The sequence below is a fragment of the Ambystoma mexicanum genome, chromosome 14, assembly GCF_040938575.1.
Source record: "Ambystoma mexicanum isolate Mex_15411 chromosome 14, UKY_AmexF1_1, whole genome shotgun sequence".
In the NCBI taxonomy this organism is placed as follows: domain Eukaryota; kingdom Metazoa; phylum Chordata; class Amphibia; order Caudata; family Ambystomatidae; genus Ambystoma; species Ambystoma mexicanum.
This window is the reverse complement of record NC_090940.1, coordinates 293,599,902-293,620,955: the sequence shown is the minus strand read 5'-3', so window position 1 is coordinate 293,620,955 and position 21,054 is coordinate 293,599,902.

Genomic DNA, 21,054 nt, shown 5'->3' with positions numbered 1-21,054 from the left:
GCATGGGGAATGCACACATGTATGCATGCCTGTGTCTGTACTTTGACATGTTTGGGGTGTGAGAGATGTGTATGCTGCTGTCATGGACATGCATGATGTACATGTCCGTGTGTCTGAGTAGTGTGCGCGCCATGGATGCATGACACATGTCCGTGACGATGTGTTGATTCACTGATACAGCCTACTCATCCTTGTATCCACTGTGTCTGTGGGTATACGGGGCCAGATGCATGACCGTCCGGTGATGCGTGTGCATGTGATCAGCATGTCCCATGATGCATGTCAGTTTCAGCCCACAATTGGATGTTTCTTCGGTGTGGTGGACATGGATGCAAATGTTTGTTGCATGTGCCATGCCAGTTCCTGCATGTGTGTTGCCTGCACTGACCCATGTGTTGTTGGGAGACATGATGGAAGTGACGTTTGACAGTGCCACTCATGTGCTATTGCTTTCTGTCTAGGGGACTATTGCACAGTACCCTGATGCTTGTGCTCAATGTCTCCTTATACAGCGGCGAGTGAAGAAGAGGGCGGATACGGCGCTGTGGAGGAAAGCGGCAGTGATGCCTCCACTGGCCGGCGACGCAAGGCCCAGTCACCCTCCTAGGAAATTCCATCATCTGGGAGTGAGGGGACAGGTGCCGCGTCTGCCACTACGGCTGCAGCAGAAGGGGTGGATGAGCCCCCACAGGGGCTTGCAACGGCGGAAGACGGTGCAGAGCCATCCAGGTTGGTGGTGTGTATAGAGGAGTAGGAGGCCACTACAGAACCGCACATGGGGCCTGGTGGGGGTGGTACCACTGGTGCAAGTGGTGCAGTCCAGGGGCAGGGGCAGGAGGCAGCACAGGTCGCCGCGGAGGTGTCTGTGCATGTCTCTGTCCCTGACACTGTGACTGCATCACCATGCACCAGCATGGATGCCCCGTCCCAGGCCCGTCCGCAGGTAGGGGGGAGGTCCACGTCATCTGGCACTCCTCTACCTGTGGACGAGGGGACCCGTCACCGGATGGAGTCCGTCCTGATTGGTGTCGCATTGCGCACACATGGCATTCGTGATGACGTGCGGGCTTCCTGGGGGGACCACGCACGTCATCGCAAAGAGCTGTGTGCCAACGTGACCCAGTTGGGAGGGTCCATGGTCGGGGTTTTCCTACATGTGTCGGCCAGTCTTGTGGCTCTCTCCTCCTCTGTGCACACTATACGCCAGTCGTTCTCCGTGCCGTCTTCCGGCCCAGATGCCACCAGGGCCCCCTGTGGATCTGCTCCAACCAACGCAGCCAGCCAGGTGGAGATCCCATCCCTGCCGCAGTGGGGAGTCAGAGGTCCAGCAGGGGTGGCCACCTCACCAACTGGACCCCAGCGGATGGAGGATGTGCCGGCATCATCGGGCAGGGCACGTGCACAACAGCGCTGGCCAGGAGGCCGTCGTGGTGTCCGAGGCAGTTGCGTCAGAGGCAGCAGCAGACTCAGTGGGGGAGGCATCATGGCTCGGGACCATCAACACCCCGGGGGCAGGCATCGGCCGAGGGGCAGGAGGACCCTGGACTGGGAGTGTCTTCCGTGTGGCAGCGGTTGGGCCGGCAAATAGATGCGGAAAGGCGGCGGGCGGAGAGGGCACAGCTCAGGATGGTCAGGGCGGTGAACTCCATGCAGCGGGCTTTGAGGCGGGTGGAGGGCCTTGAGGAAACTCACAGGGAGTTGAGGGATTACATGGCTGCATCCCTGTGAGACCTCGAGGGCAGGGAACAGGCCCATCTCCGGAACATCGACGTGGAGTTCGATGATGCCCTGAGCCGGAACATCAAACAGTGAGCCGTGGGACTAGCCCACCGCCTTTGTAAATAGTTATGTAGTTGTAGGTTTCCTTTATTTATTTTTTCCTTTGGGGCGCATGGATTATGCCCCGCCTTTTTGTAAATAGTTATTTATTAGGTAGGTTTTTTCTTGGATTGTTGGGCACATGGACCCTTGATTTTTACATTGTATAGAGTTATGGACCTGATTTTACATATTTATTTTTACCATGGAGGAATGGTTTTGTTTTTATTTTGACTTTGGATTTGGTGTTATGGACGGACACTGTGGAGGCATTTTTTTTTGCATTTTATTGATTTCACCATTAATATTTTTTCCTTCATTTCAGACATCCTTTTATTTATAATTTTTTTCTTGTGTAATTTAGTTTCATTCATTCATTTTTGTATATAATACATTTATATGTTTTACTTCATTTGTGTGGTCTTCTCTCATTGGTTTTGTGCATGTCACAATGTGGGTTTTCTCATTCATGTGTCGCCATTGTGTGGGTCTGACGGACTTGTACTCATGCGCATACTGGTTATTTGGGATCTATCATGACATGGGGATTTCAGTGTGGAGTGGATGGAATGTTTGGTTGGGTGTTTGGACTGGGGTGTTGTATGGTGTTATTTGGGTGGCCATAAGGGCCATGGATCTGGATTGTGATGACGTGTTGGGTGGGGGGCATAAGTCGGGGCCTGCTGGCAGGTGCCCGTCACTGGGGGTGGGGTGGGGACATAAGTCGGGGCTCCCAAGTGCATGGTGCCATTTGGCCTACCTGCGGGTCATGTTCAGGGATGATGGGCTGCCTGTGGGCATGGGGAGGGTGGATGGGCTGTCTGCAGGGCATGGGGAGGGTGGATGGGCTGCCTGCGGGGCATGGGGAAGGTGGATGGGATGCCTGCAAGGCATGGGGAGGGGGGAAGGGCACACCCGGGAGGGCCGACACTGCAAAATCGCGTGTAAAACTCCTGCGCACCCCTGGAATACACATACACCGCTCGCGCCAGTGAAATCGCGTGTAAATCTCCACGCGCACCTCCGGAATACATGTACCCCGCTCGCGCCAGGCCTATCGCGTGTGGAATTGCACGTGCAACCCCGGAATACGCGCAGGCAGCCCATCCACCATGCCACACAGACAGCCCATCCACCATGACCATGCCCCGTAGGCAGCCCACACCACAGGGGGGACTTTTCCCACACATTTTACCTGACACGAGCCGGGCACATGTATTCAGAGTGGTACGCGTGGAGTTTTACACAATATTGGCCTGGCACGAGTGGGGTACGTGTATTCCGGGGGTGCGCATGGAGTTTTACACACGATTTTGCTGGCGCAAGAGGGGTAAGTGTATTCCGAGGGGTGCGTGGGGAGTTTTACGTGTGTTTTCGTGGTTGGGGGGCTGTATGCTGGTGGACTGGCCTTTGCGCCATGTACTGGATTTGTGCGATGTTTTTGGCATACGGGGCGGGGTTGGGGGCTTAACTGGCGCTGCTGCAGGGTCGCTGCACCACCCTGTGCCATGGCTGCTTATGGATGTATAAATCCATGAATACGCTGTGCGCCGAAATGGGTTTTGGCGCACGCAGCTGGAGCAGACTGCTGCACACGCACTCTGTGCGCCAGCCGCGTGCGCCACTTGTGCACCGAATTCTATGAATTACCCCCTTAGTTTGATCTCCAGTGTTTTACTTGAATGTGCTACTTGCCATGTTAATGATAAAAATGTATTTATATAGCGCTTTCGCCAAAGTGCTGTACATAGAACATATATACCTACAATTATTATCCCAACCGCAGTTGGTACTCATTTATCACTGTTCCCTCCATAACAAATGCTATACCTCCCTATATGTGCAAACTTAAGGTCAGACCCCGACCCCTCTCTGATCTGACCGGCGCGGGGCCCTTGAGGAGCACTTTGCTCCCCCTGGCATTAAAACGTGGCTCTGCCACTGTGGCTGCCAGGTGTCCACTGTTAAGCTACTTCCTCAGAGTGGCCATGATGCTCTGCCTCAGCGGCCTGTAATCTCAGTTAATGATACCTTGTTTCATCAGTTACACACTGGTAGGATTTCTTTTTCATTCTCATAACCAAAGAAGAACCTAACTTATATGACTGCCGAACAGAACCCCACATAGTTGCATATGACCCGACATATTTTCTACCAGAGTAGCTGCTACCCCTCTTAAATATGCTAATTTGCATCCTGTCAAGCCCCGGATTCTGATGTTGCCCAATTTCCAGTTTTGTGTTGGTGAAAGGAATAAACCTACTGTGAACTTTGACCTGATTTTGAGTCCTTTGTTGATCCCCTCGGTCATGACAGAACCCAGCAAAGAAGATTCACATTGCTGTCATCTCCTTTTCAGGGATCTTATGCTGGCTGGCAGCAGTGGATGTGCTGAAGGAGAACAGACCATCGCTTCATGGATATAGTTGAAGATAACCCCACCACCAAGCATGTTTTTGCCCTGCCAGTGAACAAGGCCTCATACGCTGAGCATTGGAATCATAACAACTTGTTGAACAAAACAGTTGTCTGTGGGAAAATTGGGCCCCATTAGGAGTTTAGCAGTTATTCAGTGGTAATTCTGCCAAATTACTGCCAAAATCATTTACTGTTACCGCAAATTGGTATTGTGGTTTACCACAGGATTACAAGTGGCGGTAGGGTGGTGTTATTCCCCATTGTTGGACTCCATAGGACTCCATGGGAATTTTGGCTGAATTACCACGAGCAGTAATTCTGCCAATTTTTGGAGGTAAAATGGAGGATTTGCCTCCAACATGATTGCGGAGGTAAATCCTCTGCTTTTCCTCCAAACTCGGTTGGGTGGTAAGAACACAATTCTGTTACGGTTAAAAAAACTAATGGTAATGGAATTATCACCACATTTCTACCACACAGTCGCACTGGTTGGTTGGTTTCTTTTTCTTTCTTATGGGGATGTGGTAAATCACACTGGAGAGGGACACTATATATAAAAGTGTTGGGTAAACTGTGAATATACTCAGCTAGGCAAGTTTGGGACATGTTGGTATTGTACAAATTGGAATTGTCAAACTGTGAATAAACTGATACTCTAAAAATGGGAATACATCTGACATGGGGAAACTGTGAGTGAATTGGGGTTGTTGAACAGGCATAAAATAAAGTTGTTGAACTGAGATTATACTGGATTGGCCAAACTCACAAATACTTGGATTGTCAATCTACAAATGTATTGAGCTGTGCAAATTGGTGATAAATTGCGAGTGTCAAACTGGAGTATTCTTTGTTATCACTGAGAGTACACTGAGCCTGTGTGACCAAGTCACAGCTGGGGATGGGCACTGGGAAAACTTAGGTGCCGGAACTGCCACCCACTCTGCTGTGAGGACCGCAGAGGTGGTATTGGTATATGGGTGACTGTCGAATTGTTTTGACTCATCCCTAGCCACATAACTAAGATACCCCATAGCACGGAGAGAACTCCTTCCTGGAGAATAACTTATGAAATGCAAGTACATAAGGGAAACAAGTGGAACTTGGGAAGTAGCTTATGTGAGCCTGTGAGTAGAGCATTTTGCATGCTGCGGATTAGCATTAATACATGCCGAGTATCAGCAGAGGGGAGCTTGCCAGACATGCTGGGCTGGATGCCCCGTGGGATAATATCTTATCTTTTTTTATTTTTTTATTTAATGAATTTAGTTGAATTTAATCAACTTTTTTCAATTTAAAACAGCAATTTATCAAAAAGGTTTACATATAAAACACAGTGAATATAATATCTTATCTACAAAAGGTGCACTGCAGTCATTCACTGGAGGATGACAATCAGACCAACATGGAGGTTCAGCTAGCACAGATAACACCACTGCCATGGGGCACTCAGGCAGCCATGATAGCATGGTCGCCTGAATCCAAGATGGTGGCCCGGCTTTTCATCACCTGCTCCAACAGAGCTTCCGCTCTGTCCATCAGACAAATAACAGCATCTGGGGCAAATGTAGTTACGTGTTGCCCTCGCAAATCAGAAGGCCATTCCTAGATAGTGCGCCGCCGAAGAACGCCCCTAATCACAAGCCTCATTCCCAGTAGAATATGAAAAGGGGGATGTCCAAGAATGGGAAAGTTATTGATTGGCGAACGTAGACAAGTAGATTGGAGAGAAAAATAGAAAGTGGAAGAGAGAAAAAGGAACGTTTGGAGTGAAGAAAAGTAAAAAGGAAGAGGAGCAGGTGGAGAAGACACAGAATGGAGAGGTTGTAGATGACCGAGGCAAAGAGGTTGAGAAGGAGGTGGTGACTAAAAGGAGAGGGGAAGGAGAGGTGTCAGATTTTGATAGGAATCTCCCTTACTGCCTAGTCTCAGGTAGTCTGTCGAACCGGAAATGAGATGGAATTCAGCACCTCACACCTAAATCGTATCGAGGAATCAACAAGCCACACTCTAGGAAGGTTGGCGCTGAAACCAGAGGGAAAAATCACTGCCTAAAAAAAACTCAGGAGTTGAAGAGTGTAGGTTCAGTGGAGGATCGAATAATGAACTAGCCAATGGCCGGTAATCCAGGTAGGTGGTAGGTGAGTTTGGCAGACTCTATAGAAGCTCAATCAATGGAAATACTGGAAGCAAAGTAAGAGGTGGCAGCAGAGAGGAAGGTACGTGCGGAGTGGGAGAGGGATGGTACGCAGTAGAAAGCAACCATTAATAGAGGGGAAGGAATTAGGGAGCCAGAATTCTCAGAAGGCGATCGGGAAGAGTAGGCAGGATACATGCAAGGCGGGGATTAGCGTTGATGCTCACAAGTGTTGAAACACAACTTTCTGATGCCTGAAGTGTAGTTGGCGCGAACAATGATGGGCGCCATCGTGAGTAAACAGTAGACTGCTGAATAAACAGCATGATGGAGCAACGGGCAGAGGTAAACGCCATTGTTGCCATAGTGACCAATGCCGCAATCTGACATTATGCCCTCTCCCAGGTCTTGTAGGTCTGGGCTTCCAGGAGTGAGTCTGATGGAATCTTCTCACTAAACCAGAGGCATGTACATGGGTTGCAGGCTCCCAGGAGCGTTTTGATGAATCGTATCTTCCCAATCAACTAGATACTGAAGGTTTCTCCTGAAATATCAGGAATTGCAGATTCTACAAACCACATATTCAGGGACACAGTCAACCATAATTGGAGCTGGTATCACTTCAGCCTGTTATTTTTTAGGTGAGTGATAAGGCTTCAGGACTGAGGTGTGGAAAAATGACAGGATTGATAATTTTGACAATGCAGAAAGCTCCCATAAAGAATGGAGAAAGGTTGTAGGTTTCAATCTCCGAGAAAGGGTTTTGGTTGAGAGACAAACCTTTTCACCGACAACCAGTGGTGGCTGGTGAGTTTGAAACCTGGTGGGGCGTAAATTTCCTCGGGGCAATTGTGGAGCGAGCACGCGCAGCGTGAGATCGTACACCACCCAAGGGAGGTGCGGGGGGTTTTCCCCCCATGAAATATTTTGAAAAATGGCCTCCAAAATGTGCAATTTACTGTCCAAAAAAGCCACCGAAATAGGACAAAAGCATCAGGTTTTACATACTAATGGTGGTACGTTATTTTTACGTGTGCATGTGTGATGATGGTGTAAATTACTCCCATGCATTCAAGGTGTTCAGACAATGAAATTCTCTTATCCCTGATACTAAAATGGTGCACACACAGCCAATGAATATATTCACCTTTACCAACAATTATGACACATTTTCTTTGCAACTCATATTCTCTCTGGAATAAACAAGACATGCACTCGTGCCTTAAAGAAGTCTGCCTTAAAGAAGTATAAGGTTTGCTATTTGCATCTTTCGCATCTATTTGCATCTTTGCAAGCAACAAGAGCTTGGTCTGGTCACTGAAAATAATCAACGTCTGCCGACCAAGAATTTAGTGCATTTTCCTATGTTATCAACAAGTATTTTCTTGGGCATAAAATGTTGGCTTACTACCTTGCATCCACTATTTAGGACTATCTCTTCCTGCCTACTGAAAATTATGAGGCTCATTTGCTGCAAATATGGTTCCATGTAATAATGTCACCACAAAAATCTCGCCATGCAAAAATATCACAGAAAAATGGCTGTTTTTTGTGGCGACATTATTGCATGGAACATGCGGGGGACACCCCCGCAACCCCCAAACTTTTTTTTTTTCTTTTTTTAAATTTTTTTTTTGTCCCTGTCCCCATATATATGGTCACCCATAAAATATCACTGCAACCTTTTCCCGGCGATATTATTTACGGAGACCATATATATGGGGATAATATTACCTGATACCGTAATTATTATTTTAGGAGGCCACAAAAAGATATTGCACTCGGTTATAGCCACTGAAGGCACTTGTCTACCTCCAAAGTATTTACAACCTATTCTATACAAGCAGCACACATGTTCTAAAGCCGCTAAAAGAAAGTGCACTTATTTACAACCACTGATGTAATTTCGTGCCTACCTCAAACGAGATGTGATGTTGTTTTGATCAATGTAACAAATAAAAATGTCACTGTCTTAAATTTACAATTATTGGTGGACTATACCTTGCCTTCAATTGAACACGGTCCAGACTTCTTTCCTGGCAAGGGCCACACAAGATTCCAAAGGTGCAGCACCAGAAAGACCCCCCACGACCAAGGGGGGAGGGGGCAACCTGTGTCAGTGGGGTCACATCAGAGATCACTTGCCACTGAATGGAGGGGAGGGAGGGGGTCACGGAGGAGAACTGGAAGGGAGAGGTACATGATGACAGCTTAAAGGCGATGGACACATCAGGTCCCTGCGGCTGGCCCCAATGAGCAATGGAGGCCAAGAGGTGCTTTGAAGCATGCTGATAATAATGCAACGTGCTAGACAAGCAACCAACACAACACGGTCTATAGAGTAAGTGCCGAATCTTAACCAAATGTTTAATATAAGCATGGTCCTTGCGAGGGGTGCTCCTGAAGCCTAACCTCAGCCCACTCACTGAACATTGCCTTCCCCCGAGCAGATGCATAGGCCAGCAGTGAGCCATATCCCTGTTATGAGAGCTCCAGATAAACAGTACTTTTGTCACATTCCAGGATCTCCCCGTTTCTTGGACGTGGGGAACTCCCGTGAGCCAGACCTCTTGCTTAATGAGGGATTTTTTTCCACCCCTCCACTTCTGCTTCAGCCTGCCCATTACGCTGCAAATACTTCACCTAGCCCCCCCCCTTGCATTCCCCGCAAAGTGTCCAGTTCTACAATGTCTGCCAGGATGGCCCTTTACCGCTTTTAGAATGTGGATTCTTGGATACCACAGGATATTGCCAAGCACGATACAAGAAGTCTGTACTTCCACATGCAGGTCGAAGCTGGGACACTGCTCCCTTTACAAAGCCCCCTTCTGCCGCAACCCTCCCCTCTTCACAGACCCCGATTCCCACCAAGAGACAGATGGGGCCCTGTCCGCAGATCGCACCTACTCGCTTTGCAGATGAACAGATCAGGAGGGCAGCACGCACAATAAATCGCTCCTCAAACTCAAAAAGGTGAAGACCTGTGAGCAGCCCCAGAAACATACAGCAAACACGGATGGGTGGATATGCAAATACAGGCCCATGTGCATGTCTTTATGGATTCCTTTCAGGTAATACTTCAGAAACAGCTTTGGAAAATGCCCCACAACAAAGCCCTGAGACTGTGGCGAGTCGCCTACCGTACACATGTTAAGACATTATTAGTGCCTAGCATGGGTTTGCCTTTCCTTCATCATCGGGGCCCCCATGTGAGGAGAAAGCAGGGACTGTAAAGTGTGAAATACTGACAATTGTCATGGCTACGCTGGGAGGGAAACACTGCACAAATTGGTGTACAAATAAGAGACTAGACCAAATAACATAAGGATACGTGAATTGCACACTCACTGTGGTCTTGACTGGCACGTACAGCACCTGCTTTCTACCGGCCGGAGCCTCCCCGGGCCCTGGCAGCTGGAAACCCTTGGATTTCACCCAGAACCTAAACTTGGGTTGTCCACCGATCCAGCGTCAACGCCAAGCAGCAGCTGCGCAATGCGCTCGCACTTGCACCAGGTCACGGTCTTCGTCTTGCATGAGTCGCCGTAAGTGCGCAGGCACCAGTCCTGGAAGTGGCGCTGCATATCCCACACCGGGCCCTCCATGGGGTGGGCTACGCAGCCCGGGGGAGTGTTACCAGCATGCAGCCCAACAGGCCAATTAACACGCTGGAGTCTGGACTCTGTCGGCGTAGGGCAGGCAGCAGCCACAACAAACGTGGATGGGCCTACACAGGGAAGCTGGGCCTGGCACGTGCACAACCACCACACCAGCAAGGCCCGGGCTATGATTAGAAAGAAGGAGAAACGAGAAAGAGAAGGTGAGGCACCATGTGCCCATGACCCGATTCCACCCACAGCACACACGGATTGTCATTGGCTGGCAAACCCACAATCTGTTGCTATGGTGCATGCCTAGGTAGGGAGGAGTTTACAGGAGTCACTCTGGTGGTGCACTGTTTGCGCACAATACTAAGAGTGCAGGGCCACCCCTCCAGCGCCCCGCCAGCGCTCCACGCACTCTACATTACAGACATTTTTCTAAATTGGGACGCGCCCTGTCCAGCCTCCGCAGCAGCAGCCCAGGCCAGCAGCCCAGCATTGCAGAGCGGCAGATTAATAAATAAATTATTAATCTGCTGCTCTGCACAAATTTCATTTGCATTTAGTCTCGAGAAGGAAGAGAAAGACTCTCTTCTCTTCTTCTCTCCCCCACCCAGTGTAAGCAGCCACCACTGCCAACAACATAGGATAGTTCTTGAGATCGATGTTGCCCAACATAACATTTGACTTGTTCCTGTGTCCTTTGTAGCTGTTCAAGAGCGGTCTTTTGTCCTTGCTCGATGGCAGAAACGTGTTAGTCTACAGTGGGTAGACGAGTTACTGCAATTTTAGGAAAGGGAAAAGCTGATGGATGGAATCCATAAGCACAGAAGAAGAGTGAAGTTTGTAAAGAGGAGTGTACAAAGTTGTTGTATGCAAATTCTGCCGTAGGCAAAAAGGAAACCCAATCATCTTGAACAGAGGATGAAAAACATTGAAGATATTGTTCCATGGTTTGGTTAGTCCTCTCGGTAAGACTGTTGCTTTGGGGATGATATCCTGATGACAGGGCTCATCGTCTTTCCAGAATGAAGCATACAAGTGTATTGTGTTCCTGTGTCTGATATTATAATGGATGGTCACCCATGCAGACAGAATATCTCTCTGAGAAAGACGCATGCCATCTTGCATGCATTCAGAAATTTAGGAAGTGGAGTGAAATGCACTTGTTTAGTAAATGTGTCCACTGTTACCATGATGGTGGTGTGTCCTTGGGATTCTGGAACATCAGTAAAAAAGACAGTGGAGATGACCACCTATGGTCTTGTAGGAAGAGGTGGTTGTTGAAGTTTACCAACTAAGGCCTTAGTAAGCCTTTTTTATTTTTTTTGATGACGTAGGGCATGTGGTTATGTATTGAAGGATATCAGATTGTAAGTTGAGCCACCAGAAGTACCGCAGAACCAAATCTTGGGTGGTTCTCACTCCCCTATGTCCAGCACTTTTACTGTTGTGACAGAGGACTCATAATTTCTTGTTTCAACTTTGTAATGGGCACAAATACTTGCTTTCCTCTCATGAGTAGTCCATTGGACAGGTGAAATGATTCATCTTTTTGGTTGGTGTGAAGGTGTAATGCGGTCATTTCCTTGAGATCTTGGAGGAAAGTATTCACATGAAGTATTATGGTCTGAGGAACAAACATGGGCCCTTGCAACATGTAAGAAGGTGACCCGCATTCCTGCAAGACAGGGCATCAGCTAGTATATTTTCGAATCCAGGAATGTATGTAATGAAAAACTGATACTGTGCAAATAAATATGCCCATTGTGCTTGCCGACTATTCTTGCATTCCATATTCTGTAGGACCTTTAGGGGTTTGTGTTCTGTCCTTACTTACACCAGATGGCGTGAGTCGAGTAGCAGATGTCTCTATTCTTTGAATGCTGTTTTGATAGCCAACAGCTCTTTTTCAAGAACAGTATAGCTCCTTTCGCTGTCAGAAAGAGTGCGTGAATGACAAGCGATGGGATGTTCAAGTTGATCTGGTTGTTTGTGTAATATAACAGCACACAAAGCTTCTTCAGATACGCCTACCTCAAAAGTAAAAGGCTTACAGACATCATGTTGGCATCATATCGGAACTGAGCTGAAAGAATCCTTCAAGGCATGAAAAGCAATAATTTGTTGATTATTCCATATAAAAGGAATGCAGAGTTTAGGTCTACATTTTCAGAAGTTGGTTGGAGGATAGACAGACACTTTGGAAAGGTATGTCTTGTGCAACATGCATTTGGGGGCTTTTTGCGGTTCCAGTGATTTTTGTGAAGCAACATTAATGATAATCATGCATGCCGTTTGGCTTTCTTATTCTTTTAGATACATATTTATTGTTAAATTAAAGACGATCATAAGAAACATTTTCCCAATTAGTGTAAATATAATTAACTGACCTCAATATCCCCCAACAGTTGGAGATCTTGCATTTTAAAAGTCATAATAGTTTTGGCAAAATAGTTTGCTTGGTCTATTATTGATTCTACAATGTACAAAAATTAGTGTCATTGTACACCTTGTATACAACATAGATTTTAGGACAACTCAAAATAGCTTGGGTGCAGGAGAGGTAACTCAACCCTAACACGAGGATGGAAATACAACTAACGCAGAAGAGTATCCAAATGCATCGGATACTCCAGTCCCCTGCACACCTTAATGCTGATAAGGCAGCCAATGCATGTAGCTTTCTAGCAGTTTGCTTAGCGGTTTCAGCAACAGCAGTTGTTGATTTGCTGTGCATATAATACATAACATTGTGGTTTCAAGTATTTATCTCTATAGCGCTTTGATCAATTTCCAGTTTCCTGGAGTTGCATAGATATCAACACTAGACACTACCTATAAATGTTACCTTTGCACAGGGTTGCCTTCTGTAGTATGAGATTCTGAGTCACATATGCTTTCTTTGCATATGGGTGCCTTCCTAACCACGGGGCTCAGAGACATTTCACCACAGCTCACTGTTACAATTGTAATGATCTCTGTTTTATTCATGGGTTTCCATAACATGGATATTTAACATTTCAAGTATAATACATGATGTATAATTTGCTTTGAAGACACTGGGCCTCATTACGATTGTGGCGGTAAGGCAACAACAGTCTCGGTAGAGTATTACAGGCACGGCTGTCCACCAGGGACGTAATGAGGCCCACTGTTTTATTACATTGTGGACTTTGAATTGCACCAGGTCAAGGGACCCTGGATCCCGAAACGCGTTGTGCCAATTATACCGCATATAAAGGAAAATGTACCAATTGAATTGCTGTAGAACCTAACATTTTCTGTGATCTTCATTCTTATATATTTGGCGGAATAATGGACCCTATATACAAATCTGTATAACCACAACCGTCTACATGTTTTGGCTGACTTTTCAGTATTAAGGTGTTCAGGGGATGGGAGTATCCCAGACTTTTGTATACCTTTCTGCGTTAGTTCTATTATTGCTTCTATCAAGTAAGGTTAGGAGTTAGACAGAGCTGGTAAGTACATTAGCTTTAAAAATCACTCAAACTATTTCTTCTATCAGCCTTAAAGAAGCACACCTGACCGTATAGGAGCCAGCAATTGCTGTAGCCTAACCCTTGTTCAATACACTGAATCCAAACAGAAGCTAGCCCTCTCTCCACGCTGCCACCTATGCCAACCATACAATCGACATCCATACTTCACCTCCGACAGTGACTCCTTCTCAAGAGCAACAGAGACTACCACTCCCAACCGTACAATCCACATCCACACTCCACCTCTGACTGTAACTCCTACGCAAAAGCAAGAGAGGCTACCTCTCCCAACCGTACAATCCACATCCACACTCCACCTCTGATAGTAACTCCCATGCAAAAGCAAGAGAGGCTCCCTATCCCAACCGTACAATCCACATCCACACTCTGCCTCTGACAGTAACTCCTATGCAAAAGCAAGATATGCTACCTCTCCCAACCGTACAATCCACATCCACACTCCACCTCTGATGGTAACTCCTACGCAAAAGCAAGAGAGGCTACCTTTCCCAACCATGCAATCCACATTCACATTCCACCTCTGACAGTAACTCCTTCTCAAAAGCAAGAGAGACTACCTCTCCCAACCGTACAATCCACATCCACACTCCACCTCTGATAGTAACTCCTGTGCAAAAGCAAGAGAGGCTACCTCTCCCAACCGTCCAATCCACATTCACCATCCTCCTCTGACAGTAACTCCTACGCAAAAGCAAGGAAGGTTATCTTTACCAACCATACAATCCACATTCACACTCCACCTCTGACAGTAACTGCTTCTCAAAAGCAAAAGAGGCTATCTCTCCCAACTGTACAATCCACATCCACACTCCACATCTGACAGTAACTCCTACGCAAAAGCAAGCGAGGCTACCTCTCCCAACCGTACAATCCACATCCACACTCCACCTCTGATAGTAACTCCCATGCAAAAGCAAGAGAGGCTACCTCTCCCAACCGTACAATCCACATTCACACTCCACCTTTGACAGTAACTCCCACATTCACACTCCACCTTTGACAGTAACTCCCACACACACGCAACAGGGACTACCTCTCACAATGTACCAGAACATAACCCTATTAAGGTAGCGCACTCTCCCCATCCACTCCCTCCCCCTGTGGTTTTGAGGCTAAACTGTACTCTACAGCAGTCCGAATAGACCAACTTGGTGGCATGGTTGTGTTAGAAATCCATTCAAAATAACTAAACCAGCACATACGAGTGACGAAGAAACCTGATTACATTTACAGTAGTAAAAGTAATATTAGAATACATGTGAAACTGACATGTGTAAACACAGCGGATATTTTCAGACATCTAAGGCCATGCCCCCTGTGATTGTCTTCGTAAAGGGGTGATAGATGCTAATCACTGCGAGTCTGTGAAAAATTGGCATTCTCAACGAAGCTTCTGTAGAAGAAAGCAGAAGGGAAAGAAAGCACTGCCTCCCCAGCATAAACCCCCAATTCATTCACAAGAACCTCTTGTGCTCACAGCTGCTTTCCTGCCACAGTGGGGTTCTTATGGCTGTCCTGAGCTGTTCATAGACTGTCAATTCTTCCCAGCTGTGCCCAGGAACACTCACGTCATTATTTCCATCAAAGACCCACACGTACAAAGTCCACCTTATTGTTCATGAACAGCTATAAATGGAAACCCATGACATTAGAGGCTTACTGTAGTGAGGTTGCCATTTGCCCTAAATTACCAGTGTGTGAAAAGAATCTTGGCTTCATGGGGTAACGTTCCACCATTACATTCTGGGGTTAATTGTAGGGACTTGGGCCTCATTACGAGGTTGCTGGTAAAACCCGCCGGTATGCGGCGGGTTACCAGCAACCCCATGACACTGTTACCGCTGCCTGACGTTCTGTTGCTATGGGGATATCACAGGTGACAGCAGTAAGGGACGACCCTCTTCCCCCTTCCTCCTCTCCCCTCCAGCTCTTGCACACTGTGTGCACTCCGACCTGCACTTCCTTTCCCTACTTGCACTAGCGCTTTGCGCTCTGACTGGCTCTTCCCCCCATCTCCCCAATCACCTGCACTTCCTGTTCTGCACTTGCACGATCCGAATGTCACAAGGCCTATTAGGACCGTTTATGTTTTTTGTCATCTGCCCCTTCCCCCACATCTGTCTTATGTCTTGAAACACCATTTGCTGTATAGGCGCATTATAAATACCCAATAAATGAAAGACGGGCCACAGGACATCAATACCTGGAACAGCCCAATGAAGGAGGATGTTTTGCTATTAGCGCCTTGGGGCAAACTCGTGAGGTGGTAAGGGCCAGTGACATTTTTTTTAAAGCACAGTCCGAGCGGAGCCCCTCTTCCATTTTCATGGCCTGTTGTGGAAGGTGCTGGCGTGGTACTGGGTTGGGAGAAGCCAGAGCAGCATAAGCATTTGAAGGCAGGAGCGAGGGAGAGCTGAGGTCCCTGACCTGGCTGGCAGATGTTTTCCTTGGAAGCTGATGGTCCAGGGAACATTCCCGGCTGCCTGCTAGTAACGAAATATGGCTGTGTTACAACGAGTTAACGTAATCAGGTCTGGGGCCAAATTGAAGGGCTCACAAGCATGCAGTCTAACACCTTTCCTTCTTGCAGTGGATGGATAAAGGCCTCTGGGAAACCCGGGTAAGGATAACAGAATGAGATGGCCAATTTGTCATTTCTATGAAACCAGTGAACAGGATGTGGGCAGAAATACATCTCTGTGAGTATTGATTGCCAAAGCCTGTGGTCCAAATGAGGGCCGCCATCGCCAGGACTCATGCACTGAGCCTGTGGGTTACTCCTACTGGCTTAGGTTTCAGAGGCATGGGTTGGTTATACTCCAACAAGACCTGTGGGGTTTCAGGCACAACTTAATTCCTTCAGGATTCTGCAGCTGTTGCCAGGATCTGGGCAGCAGCCCCCAGCAGAATTACAATGGGCAGGGCTGGGTAAGTGCAGGCATTTCTCTTCCCCTATCTTGAGGTCAGGCAGGAATGTCATGGTGGCCCAAGAAGCTACTCATCTGCTCTGCTGGACACTGCGCCGTCAGTGGCAGCCAGATCAGAAGCCTCCTGCTTCTGCTTGTTTCCTGTTATAAAGTTATGACCAAGTATAATTGTGTTGCTGCTGACCATGGGACTCCCGCTGTCCCTACAAATACCCTCACTTTGTCTTCAGCCATGATCAGTCCTCCTCCACTGGGATCCCCTTAAACAGCAGGCTGGGTAGAGTAGAGACGCTCTGGGGGTCCACCCTATACCTCCAGAGGTCGCGCTTCAGGCAGCAGGTGGCTTCACTTGGTCACCAGAGCCTCCTGCCCCTCCACCCCCTCCTCAACTTGCTCAACAATGCAGACTTCTGTGCAGGTGTTTTTTTTTCATCAATTTACATAACACATATTTACACTTGTGGACTGCCATTTGGGATTTTCCTTCAGTGACTATTTCTTAAAATGATGAATTTCAACAATGTAACAAAGTTCAAAATGTTATTAATTTCAACATGATTTATCCAGTTTTCTGGAATACTCATTTGTACCTCTTTGCATCCACAGAATGTTTCAGCACAAAACGTTTCTCTCTAGAGACCCTCATTACGAGTTTGGCGATCCGGAAATAAAAGTGCCGGTAGCAACGTACCGGCACCCTTGCTGGGTCCCAAACTATAAGTATACCGGTAGGGGCACTGAACTACCAGCAGGCCTTACCTGCTGGGAGTTCAGGCCCCTAACGACATATTTTTCACAGAAGCACTGTCACTGTTAACAACGGTGCCGGTGCTTCAGGTTAGAGGAATGCTAAGGGGAGGCCAGGTGGACAAGTGCCAGGGGAATGCAGATGTTCAGCCACTCTCTGCTTGGAAAAGCCTCTGATCTGCAGAGAATTGGAGCTAGAATACCGAAGGGCTGTAGCAGGGAGGTATTTAGGGAGAGGGAGTTGGATGTAGAGGGGTCCCAGGCCATGGAAAGCCTTGTGGCTGATGCAAAGGGTTTTCAACTTGATCCTTGCATCAGCAGGGAGCTAGTGGAGAGATTTTAGGGCTGAAGAGATGCGGTCCCTGGGCTTGAGGCCAAGGATAAGTCTTGCTGTCCTATTCTGCATTAGTTGAAGGGGTGAAGGGAGGAATTAGGCAGATTGAGGAAGAGGATGTTGGAGTTGTCCAGCCTGGAGAGGACCAGAGCTCTGGAGAAATTGAGTTTCTGGGGGAAGGTGAGGAAAGGGAGAATGCCTCTGAGGAGTTGCAGCTGAACGTGGGCCTTCTTGGCAAGGTCTGTGATGTGAGGAGAGAAGGAGCTAGAAGAGTTGAAGATGACACCAAGGTGTTTTGCCTCACAGGAGGGTGAGGGTAGGGGGCCCATAGAGGGTGGCCAGAAAGTAGGAGGGAAGGAGGGAGCTGGGGTCCCAATGAGAAGGATATCAGTCTTACTTGCATAAAGGCAGAGATCGTTAGTAGTGCATCATTCCTGAATAGCAGACAGACAGTCACGAATCAGAGAGGAAGAAGAGGAGGCAGTGGAGGGAAGCTTGAAGTAGAGCTGTGTGTTGTCTGCATAACACTGGAAGTTAGGAGAGAAGGCAGAGATTAAATGGGCTAGAGGGGCAAGGTAGATGTTGAAGAGCCGCGGCAAGAGGATAGAGCCCTGGGGGACACCACAGTTGGAGAGTGTAATGGAGGAGAGAAAACGGACCAGTTGAATCTGGGAAGGTCAGTCAAAGAGGAAGGAGGTCAACCAGTCCAGAGCCAGGTCTGTGATGCTAAGTGTATCACAGAGCTGATTTATAAAGGTGGCATGATTTGTCATTGTTAACGTTCCGTGCTATGCCCAGGCCTATTATCTTGTTAAGCAGGTCATTACCATGTGGTATGGCCCAGGGAATACAGCATTATTGCTTAAATATGTTCTAGTAGAGCACATTATTCCAGGAACTCTCACTACAATGTTCCCTGTAGAGCTGCGTCTTCGAACCTCATCAAATAACAACCAAAAATAATTAAAGTAATAATATCTTGATCTCCAGTCGTTTGAATGGCTTAGCCAGATGGAATTCTAGTCCTTAAACAGGTAATTACATGCCGAAAGGAGGGATTACAAAAATCTGCTGCTACTGTGGTTTTCTGTTTATTGAAAATGTTAAAATTAGGACGATCCAAGTAGTCCATGTCACGAAGCATGCCTTTTGTGAGAATGGTGCCAGTGTCACCTGCAGCCCTCGAGGATGGCTATGAAAGTCGGATCCGGCCCCTATCTGCGCCAAATTGGAAGTGCTCCCTTATTCATTGCATACAGAGAATTATTCATCCCTTGTGACAGTGGAATGAATTATCAATGGCTCTGAATAAGAAGCTTGAACCTACACTGCTCATTTCACAGTGAGCCATTTCCAAAGTAATTGTTCCCCTTGCATGATTTAATCGTGCATTTAAAAACATGAGCAGCGAGTCGACAGTCACCAGAGTTGACATAAGACACCGCAGTTTTAAGTTGGCTTGAAGTACATGTTGCATCGCCCCAGTGATGTCCCCTGTCACTGCTTTCTTTCATACACATTTCATATTAGCACCCAGGACAGAATCTGCTGTGCATCCTAGCCAATCAGATGGCTAAGAACGCCTGCTTTAACTGCTGTGTGTTAGCAGTTGATGTATTGTTGGCTGTACCACCGACAGTGACCCGCATCAGCTTTTCTATCAAATGTCTCAACCCCTTTGCAGTTCTCCATTCACCGTCATTCTGCACTGTGCCTCTGCTTCTCTTACATTGGCTAAAAAGATTGTGGCGCCAGTGAGAGATTTTACTGTAGCAGACGTAGCTTTAATGTTAATGGTAATGTTAATGTTAAAGGTTTTTTAATGCCGCGCACAGGTGCCACTTGCGTGGTCTTTCGGCGCTCTGGCGGTTCTGTGAAAATAATTATTAAGAAGGGGGAGGTAAGGTTAGTGGGAGGAGTGGGAAAAGAGCAGAGGTGTTGTGATGTGATATTGGCAGCTTCAGTTCGGATGCACCGTTCACTGAGCCTGGGTATGAGATTCGGAGGCAGCCGTCATGTGGTGTTGTGCAAGGTTGTGTGTGCTATGTCTTGTGGTTACGGTGTTGTGACGTATGTGCGGTTTGCTGTTCTGTTTGTCTTTAGTGCAGTATGTGAGAGGTGTATGATGAGGGATGAGTGTTAGTATTAGTTTAACCAGTTGTAAGAAATGGTTAAGCAACACAGTTTGCCCAGATGTGTGAAAAGGCCAAGCAGTACAAATCGCCTAAATGTGAGAAATGGCTAAGCAACACAGTTTGCATAGATGTGAGAAATGGCTAAGCAGTACACATTGCCTGCATGTGAGAAATGGCTACATTGGGAGCACAACAGTAAATGCAGTAACACCTAGATTTGGGACACCTGGATAGAGGCAAAAATGCCTGAAATGGGAGCACAACAATAAATACAGTAACACCTAGATTCGGGACACCTGGATAGAGGCAAAAATGCCTGAAATGGGGGCACAACAGTAAATACAGTAACACCTAGATCTGGGACACTTGGATAGAGGGAGAAATGCCTACAATGGAGACACAACAGTAAATGCAGTAACACCTAGATTGGAGATAGCTCGGTAGAGGGAATAATGCTTGCAATGGGGGCACAACAGTAAATGCAGTAACACCTAGATTTGGGACACCTGGATAGAGGCAAAAATGCCTGAAATGGGAGCACAACAATAAATACAGTAACACCTAGATTCGGGACACCTGGATAGAGGCAAAAATGCCTGAAATGGGGGCACAACAGTAAATACAGTAACACCTAGATCTGGGACACTTGGATAGAGGGAGAAATGCCTACAATGGAGACACAACAGTAAATGCAGTAACACCTAGATTGGAGATAGCTCGGTAGAGGGAATAATGCTTGCAATGGGGGCACAACAGTAAATGCAGTAACACCTAGATTTGGGACACCTGGATAGAGGCAAAAATGCCTGAAATGGGAGCACAACAATAAATACAGTAACACCTAGATTCGGGACACCTGGATAGAGGCAGAAATGCCTGAAATGGGGGCACAACAGTAAATACAGTAACACCTAGATCTGGGACACTTGGATAGAGGGAGAAATGCCTACAATGGAGACACAACAGTAAATGCAGTAACACCTAGATTGGAGATAGCTCGGTAGAGGGAATAATGCTTGCAATGGGGGCACAACACTAAATGCAGTAACACCTAGATTTGAGATAACTCAGTAGAGGGAGAAATGCCTGCAATGGGGGCACAACAGACTATAAGTAACACCTAGATTTGCGACACGTGGTTAGAGGCAGAAATGTTGGCAATCCTATTGTGTCCTCGATAGAAGAGTTCCAATATCACAGAACTTTGAAAATGCGAGGCGGAAGATAAGAGTAAATCCCTGACCACCAAAAAAGATTCCAAATGAAGTCATTCTTGAACATCACCTTTGGGGGTCTTTATCATTCTCATTGAGTCGGTTACAGGTTACTACCTATAAAAGTAAAGTCTATACAAATATTTAAAAAGTCTATAAGGCTACACATTAAATCTTAATTCACTCTACTCCGCTACT